Below are 13271 nucleotides of genomic sequence, written 5' to 3' on the forward strand. Positions count from 1 at the left end.
GCCCAGGAATGATGCATCCCAACAAAGAGGATGTCAGTTAAGAACACCGGGAGTCCTGCATGGATGAACAAGGAGCTCCTGGACAAACACAAACACAAAAAGGAAGCCTATAGAGGGTGGAAGCAAACATAGTTAGCCTGGGAGGAATAGAGAGAAACTGAACAGCCAGGGATCAGGTTAGGAAGGCCAAAGCCATGATAGAATTAAATCTGGTCAGGGATGTCAAGGACACTAAGAAAAGCTTCTATAGGTACCTCAGGGATAAAAGGAAGATTAGGGAAAATGTGGGCATTCTCTGGAGGAAACAGGAGACCTGGTTACCCAGGATACGGAGAAGGCTGAGGTACTCAGTGACTTTTTTGCTTGTCTTCACTGGTAGGTGCTCTAGCCATATTGCCCAAGATGCAGAAGGCAAGGGTGTGGACTGGGACAATGAGGAACTGCCCACTGTAGGAGATCAGGGTTGAGGCATCTAAGGAACCTGAAGGTGCACAAGTCCATAGGACCTGTTGGGATGCATCTGCAGGTCCTGAGGAAACTGGCGAATGAAGTGGCTAAGTCACTATCCATCATATTTGAGAAGTCATGGCAGTCCTGTGAAGTTCTCACTGACTGAAGGAGGGGAAACTTAGCCCCCATTTATAAAAAGGAGGAAAAAAAGTAAGACCTGGGGAACTACAGGCCAGTCAGTGTCACCTCTGTGCCCAGCAAGATCATGGAGCATATCCTGTGGAAACTATGCTAGAGCACATGAAAAACAAGGAGATGACTGGTGACAGCCAACATGGCTTCATGAATAGGAAATTTTATCTGACAAATTTGGCGGCCTTCTAATGACAGGATAACAGTGTTGGTGGACAAGGGAAGAGCAACTGACATAATCTACCTGGACTTGTGCAATGACATCCTTGTCTCTAAATTGGAGAGACATGATTCTGGTGGATGGAGCCCTCAGTGGATAAGGAATTGGCTGGATGATCACACTCAAAGAGTTGCGGTCAATGGCTCAATGTCCAAACGGAGAGCAGTGATGAGTGGTGTTCCTCAGGGGTCATCTCTGGGACCAGCACTGTTTAACCTCTTTGGTGGCAAAATAGACAGTGGGATTGAGTGCACCCTCAGCAAGTTTGCCAATGACACCAAACTGTGTGGTGTGGTCAACACACTGGAGGGAAGGGATGTGCCATCCAGAGGGACCTGACAGGCTTGAGAGGTGGGCCTGTGCAAACGTTATGAAGTTCAGCAAGGCCAAGTGTAAGGTCCTGCACATGGGTCGGGGCAATCCTAAGCACAGATACAGACTGGGCAATGAGTGGATTGAGAGCAGCGCTGCAGAGAAAGACTTGGGGGTATTAGTGGATGGAAAACTGACGATGAACCAACAATGTGTGCTTGCAGCCCAGAAAGCCAACTGCATCCTGGGCTGCATCAAGAGAAGTGTGGCCAGCAGGTCGAGGGAGGTGATTCTCCCCCTCTACTCTGCTGTCGGGAGACTCCACCTGGAGTACTGTGTTCAGCTTTGGGGGTCCCAATGTAAGAAGGACTGGGACCTGTTGGAGCAAGTCCAGAGGAGGCCATGAAGACAAACAGGGAGCTGGAGCACCTCCCTTATGAGGACAGGCTGAGAGAGCTGGGGTTGTTCAGCCTGGAGAAGAGAAGGCTCCAGGGAGATCTTATAGCGGCCTTCCAGTGCTTAAAGGAGCTACAGGAAAGAAGGGGAGGGACTCTGCATCAGGACTGTAGGGATAGGATGGGGGTAACAGTTTTAAACTGATACAGGGTGGATTTAAATTAGATATAAGCAAGAGATTCTTTACGGTGAGGGTGGTGAGACACTGAAACAAATTCCCCAGAAAGATTATGGCTGCACCCTCCCTGGAAGTGTTCAAGGCTTTGAGCAACCTGGTCTAGTGGAAGGTGTCCCTGTCCATGGCGGAGGGACTGGAACTAGATGGTCTTTGAAGCCCTTCCAACCCAAACCATTCTATGATTCTGTGATTCTACTTCTGGAAGATTAGTTGATCTCTTCCTACTTTTAAATTTAAGAGTGATACTACAACTAATTATATAACCAGAAGGAAGAGGTTTTTTAATGAAGAACACTATGTGGTGGATTTCAGCTCTCCAGTGTTTGTTTATTCTTAAATACATAAAGAAAAAAAAAACATGTTTTTAATTTTTATTTTTTATTCAATACATGAGTGTTTTAGTGCTTTTTAAACTCTTCCCCAGGTAATAGAAGCCTGTAATAATAAGTAGACTTTGGAAAATAACTGAGACATAAAAGTCTCCATATATTCTTACAATCTGTATCAATTCATGTCAGGGTTTACTTTGTGCCATCTACAGCTACAAGAGTCTTAAAACTTCCATTATTATTTACTAAAATTTATAAATACTGGGAAACTGAGACGTATTATTTAACTTTAACACATTATGCTGAGCTGGTTTTCTTTTTTATGAGTGCTTTAGGTCAGTCTAAGATGTTTTGTATACTCAGTCTCAAAATATAAAATAATGAAAGATACAACAGAGAACATGATCTATCACATTGATCTACTGAAAGATTTCTGATTCAGTTACTCAAGTTATTTTCATCTAAAGATTTGAATATCATTGTTCTATTTTAATTTATTTTATTTGGGTCTGGGTTCATTTTTTTAACTTTTTTTTTTTTTTTTTTTCAGGTTGATATGAAGATAAGCAGTCTGGAGAAGGAAAGTAGTGGAACACTATAACCACAAGTGTGAGCAAAGAACAGTTTCAACCAGGTAAGCTGCTGCTGCTTTTTTTTTTTTTTTTTTTTTTTTTTTCCCCTGGGGTGTTTTTTCCCATTGGTAGATTCATTTATATTTGTAGTTATATCTCAGCTTTTTTATTTTAATGTAATATTTCTGTGTTAAATGTCATAAACTTTGTCTCTGTGTTAACAAAACATGAATACTCAATATCTCATTATCTCATTGAGACACAGTTTTGTCATGGGTCCAAGTATTTTCAGTCCTCAACCAATGCAGTTAGCACAGAAAATTATTTTCTAATACTTTAAGTATGTAAACTATACTCCAAATTTTGCCCATTTTTGTCAAAATTAGATTTTGCAATGTCAAAAAATTTATGAACTGAAGGGTCAGCTTTTAAAATGTTATCTTCTGCTTTATTTTTTTTAATGTAGAAAAGTGCACTTAAAAATAAAAACACTTGAAAATAAATACAGTTTAAAAATACTGTACTAGAAGTTCAAATTGTATTTGTAAAAAAAATGTTTATTCCAGCCTTTTTCTGAGAAATATTTGCTTTAGGTGAGTTGTCACTTTATGAAAGAGCTATCTGTGAATTTTTTTTCTCCCTAGAAGAATGTCAGTGTAATTTTAGCAGTGCTGTCTCTTTTGGGAGGTAGTTAGAAATGGTTAGGAACATTTGCTTAGAACTAGCCCTGCTATTCTTTGTAGACTAACATATCAGTGACATACATTTGGCTAATAAAATGCTGGGAAATAGTAAGATAGTTTTAGAAATTCAGAAATAATTCAGATAAGCTGCAGCATTTAATACCGTAACATGTTCAAATTTATAAAAAATTGAAAAAAAAAAAAAGAAAATATAAAAAATACCTGGTATTGGAGACCTGGAACAGCATAAGGTCTTATGGCCTAAGAATGGATATATAAATATGCTAGATTTATCAGCAAGGAAATATGTAATAAGGACTTGTAGACTTCAGTCAAGACTGGTCTTATCTGATTTCCATTCCTGTATATATGTAAAGTATGCTCAATTCTGTATCTATCTCTATATATATAGCTTCTGTTGATAAATGGGTGGTCTATGTAATTTATTTAAAGGAAACCCAATAGTTTGCTGATTTTGATTATTCTGTCAGTACTGACAGTTCATCACTAGTGCCTCACCATTGCTCCAAATTTGAAAGTATATCAGATAATAACAAAGTTCATTGGCTCTGTCTTGTGATCACTGGTAAGTGGCAGAGGTATCAAAAATGTTAATAGAGAAAGAAAAAGAATATGGTTTTATCCCCCAGGAAAGATATTTCTTTTCATATGATATCAGCTTAGACTGTTTGAGTTCTCCAATCTGAATTATAAGTCCACTAATATTGTAATACCTATGCTGACTCAAACCCACCTCCTGTCTACTGCCACTTTCATTTTCGAAACACCATGAAACTTTTCTAGCTGGGTCCCCAAAATCCCACTTGCACTACATGCAGGTATTTACAATTTGTCTTCTGATAAATTTGTGCGGAAGATGCTAATTCTGGGAATTCGCAGGTATTCAGTTCTTGCACATGACAGAGCATGGTCTACTGTGGGCTCCTGCAAAGGCTATTTTTTATGTGGATGCATTTGTCTTGGACTATTTCTGAAGGTTTGGGACTGCTTTTTGATCAGTTTTTGGCCCTGGGACTTGGGGTGTTCTTGCCTTAACATCGCCACTTCTTAGTTATGTTCCAGGTAGCACAGAAATAAGATGTTTTCCCTTCAACATGTTTGTATTTCCAACTGCTCAGTCCTCCTTGAAGCTTCTTACTCTCCAGAAAGTGAAAATACTACTAGATTATATCTTTGGAGAAGGAGGAAACCATTGTATTTCTGTTATTCAGAAAAGACAATTTTGCATATAATTACATGCATACTTCACTTTAGGGTACCTCTAGAATGTACCTTTCTAAATTATGTCTTCTGCAGTTAGATGAGTGTGTTGGTGAATAACAGTACAATAGTAATCTTCATGTAGGTGGCTTTCTGCTTTGATTCCCATTAGCTATAAGAAGATTTTTGGTTGGTTGATTGGTTGACTGTTTTTTATCCATGAGGGTGGTCAGATACTGAAGCAGAGTGACCAAAGAGACTGAGATCTCTATCCTTTGAAGTATTCAAGAAGATATTGGGCACAGTCCTGAGCAGGTTAATCTGATTAAACCTGTTTTGAGAGGAGGTTTGGACTAGATGACCTCCCAAAGGCCCCTTCCTTGCAAAATTGTTATGTGGATTTGTGATTCTATGGTTATCATTGTTCCCAAGAAGTAGCAGGAATGTCTTATCAACTATTTTCCTTCATTTCACCCACCACTTCAAGCAGTTAATTATGAAATTTTTACTAAACTGACATGAAATGTGTATTCTTTTCCTGTTTCTTGTTACACAGAATATTAAAATCTTGGTGATTCTGAACAAAGTGCAGATATTAGATAGATAAAAGTGCTTTCAGTAGATGTTTTAGAAATTTCCTTTAAACCACTGCATACCCTTATTAATGAGAATAAATTATAAGTTCCTGGTTACCAACAGATGCCTGTTGGATCTAATTGAGTAAAGGTTTTGAGAGTAATCAGATTTTTTAAAGTTTCCAATTTGGTGTAGTTTCTCTGATGGCAGGATTGTCTAGAGAGTGTAGAGCACTGTAATGCTAAGCCTGTCATCTGTATTTATTAATGTTGTTGTGTATGGTCTCCTTCTGGTGAACTAGTTATTGTAGATTTCCTTAAAATACATTTGAAGTGATGTCATTTCATCAAGTAAGCAATAAATATTTCATTCACACTCATGAGCAGCAAACCCAAGAGATTAGTAGTTTTAATTTTATTAAAAGGTGTTTGGGAGACACTGAACAGCAAAAACTACTGAGAAGAAGGAAGGAGAAGTTGTAATAGCTCTATTTGGTTAAGACCTCTGTGTTTTCCCATTGGAATAACAAACAAGGAAGGGAACTGTGGGAAAAAAAAAAAAAAGAGGGAAGAGCTTTCATCCTGAGTCTAAGAAACAGACTCAGGAAGCTCCTAAGACTAAGTAACACTGAAATGGAGATCACAGCTATCAGTGTACAAATCATGGATCAGCTAGGAAGTAACATTTGCTAAAACATAACTGTTCTGATTGGTTCTAATTTATTTCAGAACTCTTTCCAGATTTGTAGTTAAGAAAGGAATACTTTACTTCATTAATTTGAAAATTGTGCTATACTTAAGACAGGCTAGTGTTTAAGATTTGTTAATGTGATTGTGACAAATCAGTATTAAGGACTTCGTGTACAGGCACCTGAAACAAGTAGGGTAATATCAGAATTTCTGTCTGATCCCAATCAATCTGCAAAAAATGCTTTTCAATACTGATTTTTTCAAACACTAGGATAAGAGAAGCTTCCCTGGTTGTTTTTTGTTCAGTGTCACTTTGAGAAGAGCAGGCAGTAAAGAAGCAGACCATGATGTTATACATTTTCACAGCTAATATGTGTTTTTTCAAAATAATAAAAAGGAGGGGGAAAAAAAAAAAAAAAAAAGCTGATGACAGGCAGATATGTCTCCTTTGGAAACTCTGCCAAGGCTGGTGGCCTTCAACATGTTATGAACAGAAGCTGAGACAGGTTTAGGTAAACCTTTTTCCTTCTGTAATGTGAAGTGAATATTTCTAATCCCTCTTTCTCATGGTGGTAGAATTGAGCCTGTAGAAGTATTTGAACCTTGCTTCAGGAATGCATCAGGAATAATAATGTGACACAGATGGAGGTTTGAATTGCGTCACCATTTTCATAGCCCTGTTGGTCTTATTCTGTTCACTGAGGAAGAATTTTGCCCGAAGTACATACAGTGTACTAAACACAACATGTGTAATGTGAAATACTATTTATCTGGTTCTCATCACAATACAATTTAACCACAGCATGTTAATAGTAAGACTCAAAGCATTGATAGTACAGAGTGATAGATTATTGGCCCCATGTACAGAAGAGCTTTTCAGTCTAAATCAACAATAGTTTGTGTCATTACTGATGTTTATAGTTAGGAAAGTACTTTACAAAGGTTGAGCAAACTTTTGAGAGAAAGATAGGGTAGACTGATAAATGGTCTAGGAGCTAGGTTTCTCCTGTTAAATAAAAAGATTTGACATGTTCACATCAAGATAGATCTGGCCATATGAACATGGAACAAAAAATACTAGCAAAAAAGTTATGGGAAGGACATGAAAGTCAGTAAACTCTTCTGTAAAATTTGTGAAGCCTAATACAACAGATTTCCTCTGCAGGATACAAGTATATCCTGCATGTTTTTGAAGAGTCTTTGAGAAAAGAAGATAATTGCAGTTAACTTGATAAGTGTGCAACACTCCTAACCAGACAAAACCAAAACACCTACAAAATGAAATAGTCAGTTCATAGGAGGGACAGCTGTGCTATAAAAGCTTCTAATTTAAAAATTAAATTTAAAAAAAAGATGTAAAGAGAAAGGGCTAGGTAGAAGAAATATAATAAAATTAAAGACTTGATTTAGTTTTAGTGAAGAACAAAGAAGTAATTAAGAAATTCAATCTTGGAAGATTGTCAAGGGACTTAAACTGTGAGGAAAAGTAGTTCAGCTTCAAGAAAACCTTATGCTCTTAGTTACTAAGATTTTGCACACTGTAGCTGTTAAAATGGGAGCAGTTGATCATCTACTGAAAATCTTAAAATTTTTAATATAGATATTTGAAAATCTGTTTACACACTGTCTATAATCCTTTGGGAAGTCTGAAGTTGATTTGAAAATTGAACTGCAAGACTTCCTCTTATTTCTGTTTCACTCTGGTTCTTATTGTCATCTTTTCCAAAGACAGCTTATAACTGACATGTAATTTTAAAACTTACCAGTATGGTTATTTTAGTTTACAGCTGTACTTGCTTGCTGTTTTACTTAAAGGAAACCAAGAAAGACTTTATGAATGTAATTTCTTCATTTCCGAGAGCAGAACAGTAGACTCATCTCTTAATGTCATAGGCAGAACAATCAAAGCAATAATTCATGACTGGTATAGTTTGTCAGAAATCAAAAGAATTGCATCAGAGATCAATCTGGCCAATTACTGTTTAAAGAAAACACAGAGTAATTTGATTAAAGAGCTATCCCACACCCCAAAAGTGATTAATTATTGAAAAAGTAGTAATCTTAAAAGCAATACTGCCAGTAAGTCATGGAACATATAGAAAGTATTACTAATGGCCATTTAAGCCCTTTTTTATAGCTGCTTCAAAATACCGTCTAATTTATGTCACACATGTTTTCAGTTCTTGCCTGTATGAATGTTAACTTTTACCCTAACCTTGGTCTTGTTTTGGCATATCTAAAACACCTGTCATGTAATAAGGAATTCATTTGCAGCTGTAACAGTGATTTATAATCATTAGCTTTTTTTTTTTTCTGTCAATGTGCTTTTAAGCATACTAATTGGAGTAAGAAAGAAAAGGTAATCTGGGGAAACTGTATGAGTAAACACTATGATTAAGTATAGCATGTTATTTATTTTTATAGTGTAAAAATTGCTATCAGTTTCATGACCAACATTTCAAATGTACTCTAATATTAAACATTCCTAGAAGAAACTAGATTTCATCTTAAAATATAACTGTTACATGATATTGCTCCAGCAAGCAGTATTATCAAGTTGAATCTTGTCTGTATATTCCACACTTCTACTCTGAGAAAATAGAAATAGTTAAGTTAGCTGTCTTCCCACAGGTACAAGCACAGTATAAATAGTTTTTGCACAGGGAAGGAACCTGTCTTAGAAAGCGCTGGGATGAGACAGACTTTTACTTAAACCTTGGCTCCTTTTTAGTATTCTGGCTGGGAAAAGGTTCTGTTTAGTGTAAAGGCTTTTCCCAAAAGCTAGATGTTACTGTGATTCTTTTGAGTAATACAGAATTGTACCCTGGCATCTGTTACAATGAACTAAACAAGACTTAATAAGAGAAAAGGTTACCAGAGCTATTGTGTCTATTTTCCATAGCTGAAAAGAGCAGATAAGTCCACTTAACTGTTACTCTACTAACTGTATGAATGTATTTCTTCAAAATCAGTTTCACAGGGGGGCAGTTTCTCAGGGCTAGAGTGAGATACCTCCCTTCATGTTCAAGGCCTCTTTTTATTCCCTGATTGGTAAACTGAGTAAACTGGAGTAAAGATGCACGTCCTGTTCATGGCAGTGTGTTATTTCCATATAGCAGCTACAAGACACTTCTGCTAGGATATTATACTTCTGCATATAAACTTGTAGAAGATATATCTAGAAGAGTATATTTTCTCAGCTAATGTAGGTTATCAGTTCCTATGTGATCAGAGAGGCTAAGCCAATTTAGGTTAGCTGTTCTCTGATCCTTTGTTTTAATGTACATTTATAGGGCTTTTTTCATATTCTCAGATGCTTTAAAGGTAGAGCCGAGGAATCACCTGATTTCTCAGATTCTTCATTATTTCAGGTTTGTTTCTTCATATTAGTTTTCTCTATCTGTCTTTGAGTCATCTCTTTGGCAGAGAAAAGTGTTACAAAATCAATGGGGAACAGGTTGTTCTGTGATCTGCTAACTTAGTAGAGGGATGAAAAGGTGCTTTGAGATGCTTTGCAAACAGTAGGTGTGGGTGGGTGGAAGAGTCATGAAAGGCAGGGAGAGCGCAGGAGCCCAGGAAGTAGGGCAAGGGTTGTAGCAGGAGGAAGTAAAACAGAATACAGCTGGAAAGAGAAAAAAATGTTACAAAGGTGGTGAGAGAAAGTCTGAAGTTAAACAGCATGTATTGTACCTTCAGTATGTGACTACTTCTGCATATTCACAGGCATTTAACTTTATATCAGTCCTATCATAAACATCTTAAATCTGAAAATCTTTGAAGAGAGCAAATGACAACTTATGGTGGCTATTTAAGAGCATTTATCCATTCTCCTCTGCTTAAAAAATACATCCAGAAGAACCACAAGGATCACTGTCACAACTTGTGCTGAAGCCGTAACTTACCAAAAAAGACATGTCAGCATTCCCTTCCCTGTTGTCATAAGAAAAGTATGATTCTCTTCCCACCATAAAAGATTTTTAATTTTGGGACATCATGCAGATGTTTTGTTATTAAGTATTACCCATGTCAATTTTTGGCCTCTTTGTTCAACTGGTGCCTGTTTTTGGAGGGAGATTTTGTGATGTACACATGACAGGACAATAAGCTAAGTTTCATGGGACTTTCATCACACCACAGAACAGTATAACCTCAAGCATTAACAGTCCAGAAATATAGAGGTCACAATCTTTATGTTAAAACCCCACTGAGCTTTTCAGTTCATGAACTGTTTTTAGTTTTATCATTCTTTTCATTCAATCTATTGGGACAATAGGTTAGTAAATTCTCTGAGCCCTTCTTGTTGGTCTCTTCCTTCAAGTAAAGCCTTCATTAAAGCTCCATGAAAACAAGCCCTATTCAGGGAAGGTCTTGTTTTAAGAATTTCCCCATATTTTTCAGGGTTGAGTTTAAACCTTACATTATTCACATGCTTCACCATATTATTGAATTGCACCCAGTCTTCAACTGTTTTGGAGAAGAAGTGATAACCTTTGAATTAAGTTCTGATGAGCATTTCCATGCAATGCACGAAGAGAAGAATGTCCCATTAATGGAACAGAGTATCCAAGGTTTAACTTTTTATAATGCTAATTTTCTAAGTAGGAAACTTTATATTGTGTGAAATTGCAAAAATTTTTGCTATCTATTCTGATATCTTTATTACCAAGAGTATGCTTTATAATAAAATAAGAACAGCATGAGATAAGATTCACTTTGCTAACTAGTTATTCAATACTGGGAAAGGAAGCATGTCCTTACCTATGCAGCCATAAGTTAGTGTCCACAATATTATGTCTGGACTTAAGTGCATAAATGCACCTCTTCTGTAACTTCTGGTTCATTATTGATTATATTTTATTTTACAGTTAATGGTACTGAACACACAGCCATAATTGCTTTATGCTCCCATGATTTTGAAATACTAATAGCAAATAAAAATTTTTAAAAGACTACCCCATATAGATTTCGTGTAATTTTGAGACAGTGCCTCACTCACACTTGTAGAAATCATATGTTTATTGAAAGAAAAATAGTCTTGAAGACCTTTATATTGAAAAGTATTTGTACATTTGAGGCCTCAGATATATGCTGCATGGTCTGTGAACTGAGTTTAGGGGTGATTTATTGTTCTTTTAGAGGATTAGGCTTATCAATTCATAAATATAGGCTACAACACCTTTTCCAACAGATTTCTCCCACCTAGAGGAAATCCTGAAAAACAGAGCTCTAAATCGGTGATTACAGTCCTCTTTGTAATTTGCCTTGTAAAATACTCGTTGAAATATGCTTTGTTGTACCCTGCCTAGATAGTTAATTCTTTTCAAAGAGAATGCTTAGCTGAGTTATGTTATTAATCAAAATCTATGCCTCCAGCACCATTTCTACAAGAAAATAAAAGAAAATATAAAAATGGTACAAAGGAAAATTAAGCTTTAATACCAAAACTGTACACAGTGTTGATACTTTTCATTTTACCTGACAGAAAAATGTTTTATTCTCAGCACTAATGCATAAATTAGCTCTCTGGATTGCAAGATGGCAATATTGAAGGCAATTGCTGACAACAGTGAAGATTTAAGTTTGTACTTTATAATTTAACGTGCTTAATTTATCGGTAGGTTGAGATTATTACTCAATAGTCCTATATATTAAAACATTTTAATTAATGTAACTTTTTCGTTTGCTGCCTCATGACTTGGTGCTAGAACTGATTTATTCTTTGTGGAGGAATCATGAGGAACTTCTCAGATTGTAATACATTCGCAGAGAGAAAAGGAATACTTTTCCATCTTGATGATAAACACCATTTCACCATTACCAGCCAAAGTATTACCTTCACAAGTCAATATTTTCCAATGATATTGCATGAAATAGCAGCACCACTGGCACAATAAGATGTTGTTTGCCTAAGCTAAATGTAATCAAAGAAGAAAATTGAGAAATCTGACAATATCTCCTCCAGGACAGAGAATAGAGGTGGCTTGGATGAAGCACTCTTAAATGCTAACTTCATTATTGGTTTAATGAGAAATTTCTGTGAAGTTCTTAGTTTTGTTTTATAAGCTGCAAGGTGTAGGGGGTAATTTTTCTGTTATAATAAAAAAATGTTCTAACATCCCTGGAAATGCTTTGTCCTTGTCCTTGACCCTCCATTCTAAAAAAAAGCCCAGAGTGCTTTGTTTACACTGAATTAGCCCTGTGGCACTGCTGCAAGGGTTAAGGGAAAACTAACCTTAGAGCAAGAGCAAGAATCATGTATTGGCAATCCATGTGAATAATCAGCAAGAAAACCATTGAAGTTACCGGGCTACTGCATAAATGGAAACAAGAGTCAAGAGGAGAGATAACCAACTCATGAGTGAGGAGACCCCATGTATCTATGTGCCCAGAACAATCCTGCAAGGAGAATACACTCTCAGGTATCTGCTCACCTGTTTAGGCATAGGACTTAGACCGCAGGATACTTCTGCTTAATTTCCACTTCTGCACTTTCCACTTTAGAGGCAGTCTGAAAAGATGCATGTGGGTGTAAGCACTGTTTTCAGCAAGTGTCAGATTCCTGAAGTCCCTTATGCTACTGTCTACCTGTGTGCTTCTGTCACGTAGGGGAGGAACATTCAGCAGGTTACCGGACCATTTTTAAGCATTACAAATTAACTGTATTAAAACTGCAAATTGCGAGCTCTTCTCTTTCCTCTGCTTTCACTCTTTCTTGTTCCCTAATCTTTCTTTTCTGCTTCTCTGGGTCTTGACTCAAGACATTGAACCAAGCCTTATTCCTGCTGCTTCTTTTAGGAATATTCTAAGTAAACTTTAATTTTTCTTCTATTCGTGTAACTTTTTAAAAAAAATCTAATGCATTCTTGCCAGCCGCTCTTTTCTTTCTAATGGACCATATCATAATAAAAATTACAAATCTGCCTCACCTAAAAGCAAAAGAATTCATTTAGTTAATGCAGGACTAGGCAGATAATGTGTAATAATTATGGCTAATGCGTCGCAAGAGGCAATAAATACAGATAGTAGGATGTACAACAGACATTTCCAGTAATGTGAAAACCACTGAATATATTCCTTCTCTCTCTTCTAGTTTGTTTCAATATGTAAATTTATCCTTTTAAGGCTATGCAGCTGTTGTCAGATTAAAAATTTATCTGCAGCCTACCAAGATACAGCAGAATTTTCAAGTAGTAAACTTTGCAGAGAGGAAGCAAATAGAATTAATAAAATCTGAATATTCATTGCAAATAATATACTATTTCATATGAATCTACAGATGTCTAAAGCATATACAAACATACCTATATTCACGGGTGCATGCATATTTGCTTTTGTGAAGGACCAGCTGCTCTCTAGGGTGATGATGTGTCTTTAGGAAGCTGATCAGAGTCCA

At 36.6% G+C, this 13271-nt stretch overlaps 1 protein-coding gene across 2 annotated transcripts in view; it reads left to right on the forward strand.

Moving 5' to 3' along the window:
* LINGO2 (leucine rich repeat and Ig domain containing 2) overlaps nt 1-13271 on the forward strand; it is a 542951-nt gene that overhangs the window by 298465 nt on the left and 231215 nt on the right. For both annotated transcript variants that reach the window (XM_074932702.1, XM_074932703.1), the window contains one exon: nt 2688-2771. The gene's annotated coding sequence lies outside the window, so the exon portion shown is untranslated. The remainder of the gene's footprint in view (nt 1-2687; nt 2772-13271) is intronic.

This window comes from Athene noctua, chromosome Z, assembly GCF_965140245.1.
Source record: "Athene noctua chromosome Z, bAthNoc1.hap1.1, whole genome shotgun sequence".
NCBI classification, from domain to species: domain Eukaryota; kingdom Metazoa; phylum Chordata; class Aves; order Strigiformes; family Strigidae; genus Athene; species Athene noctua.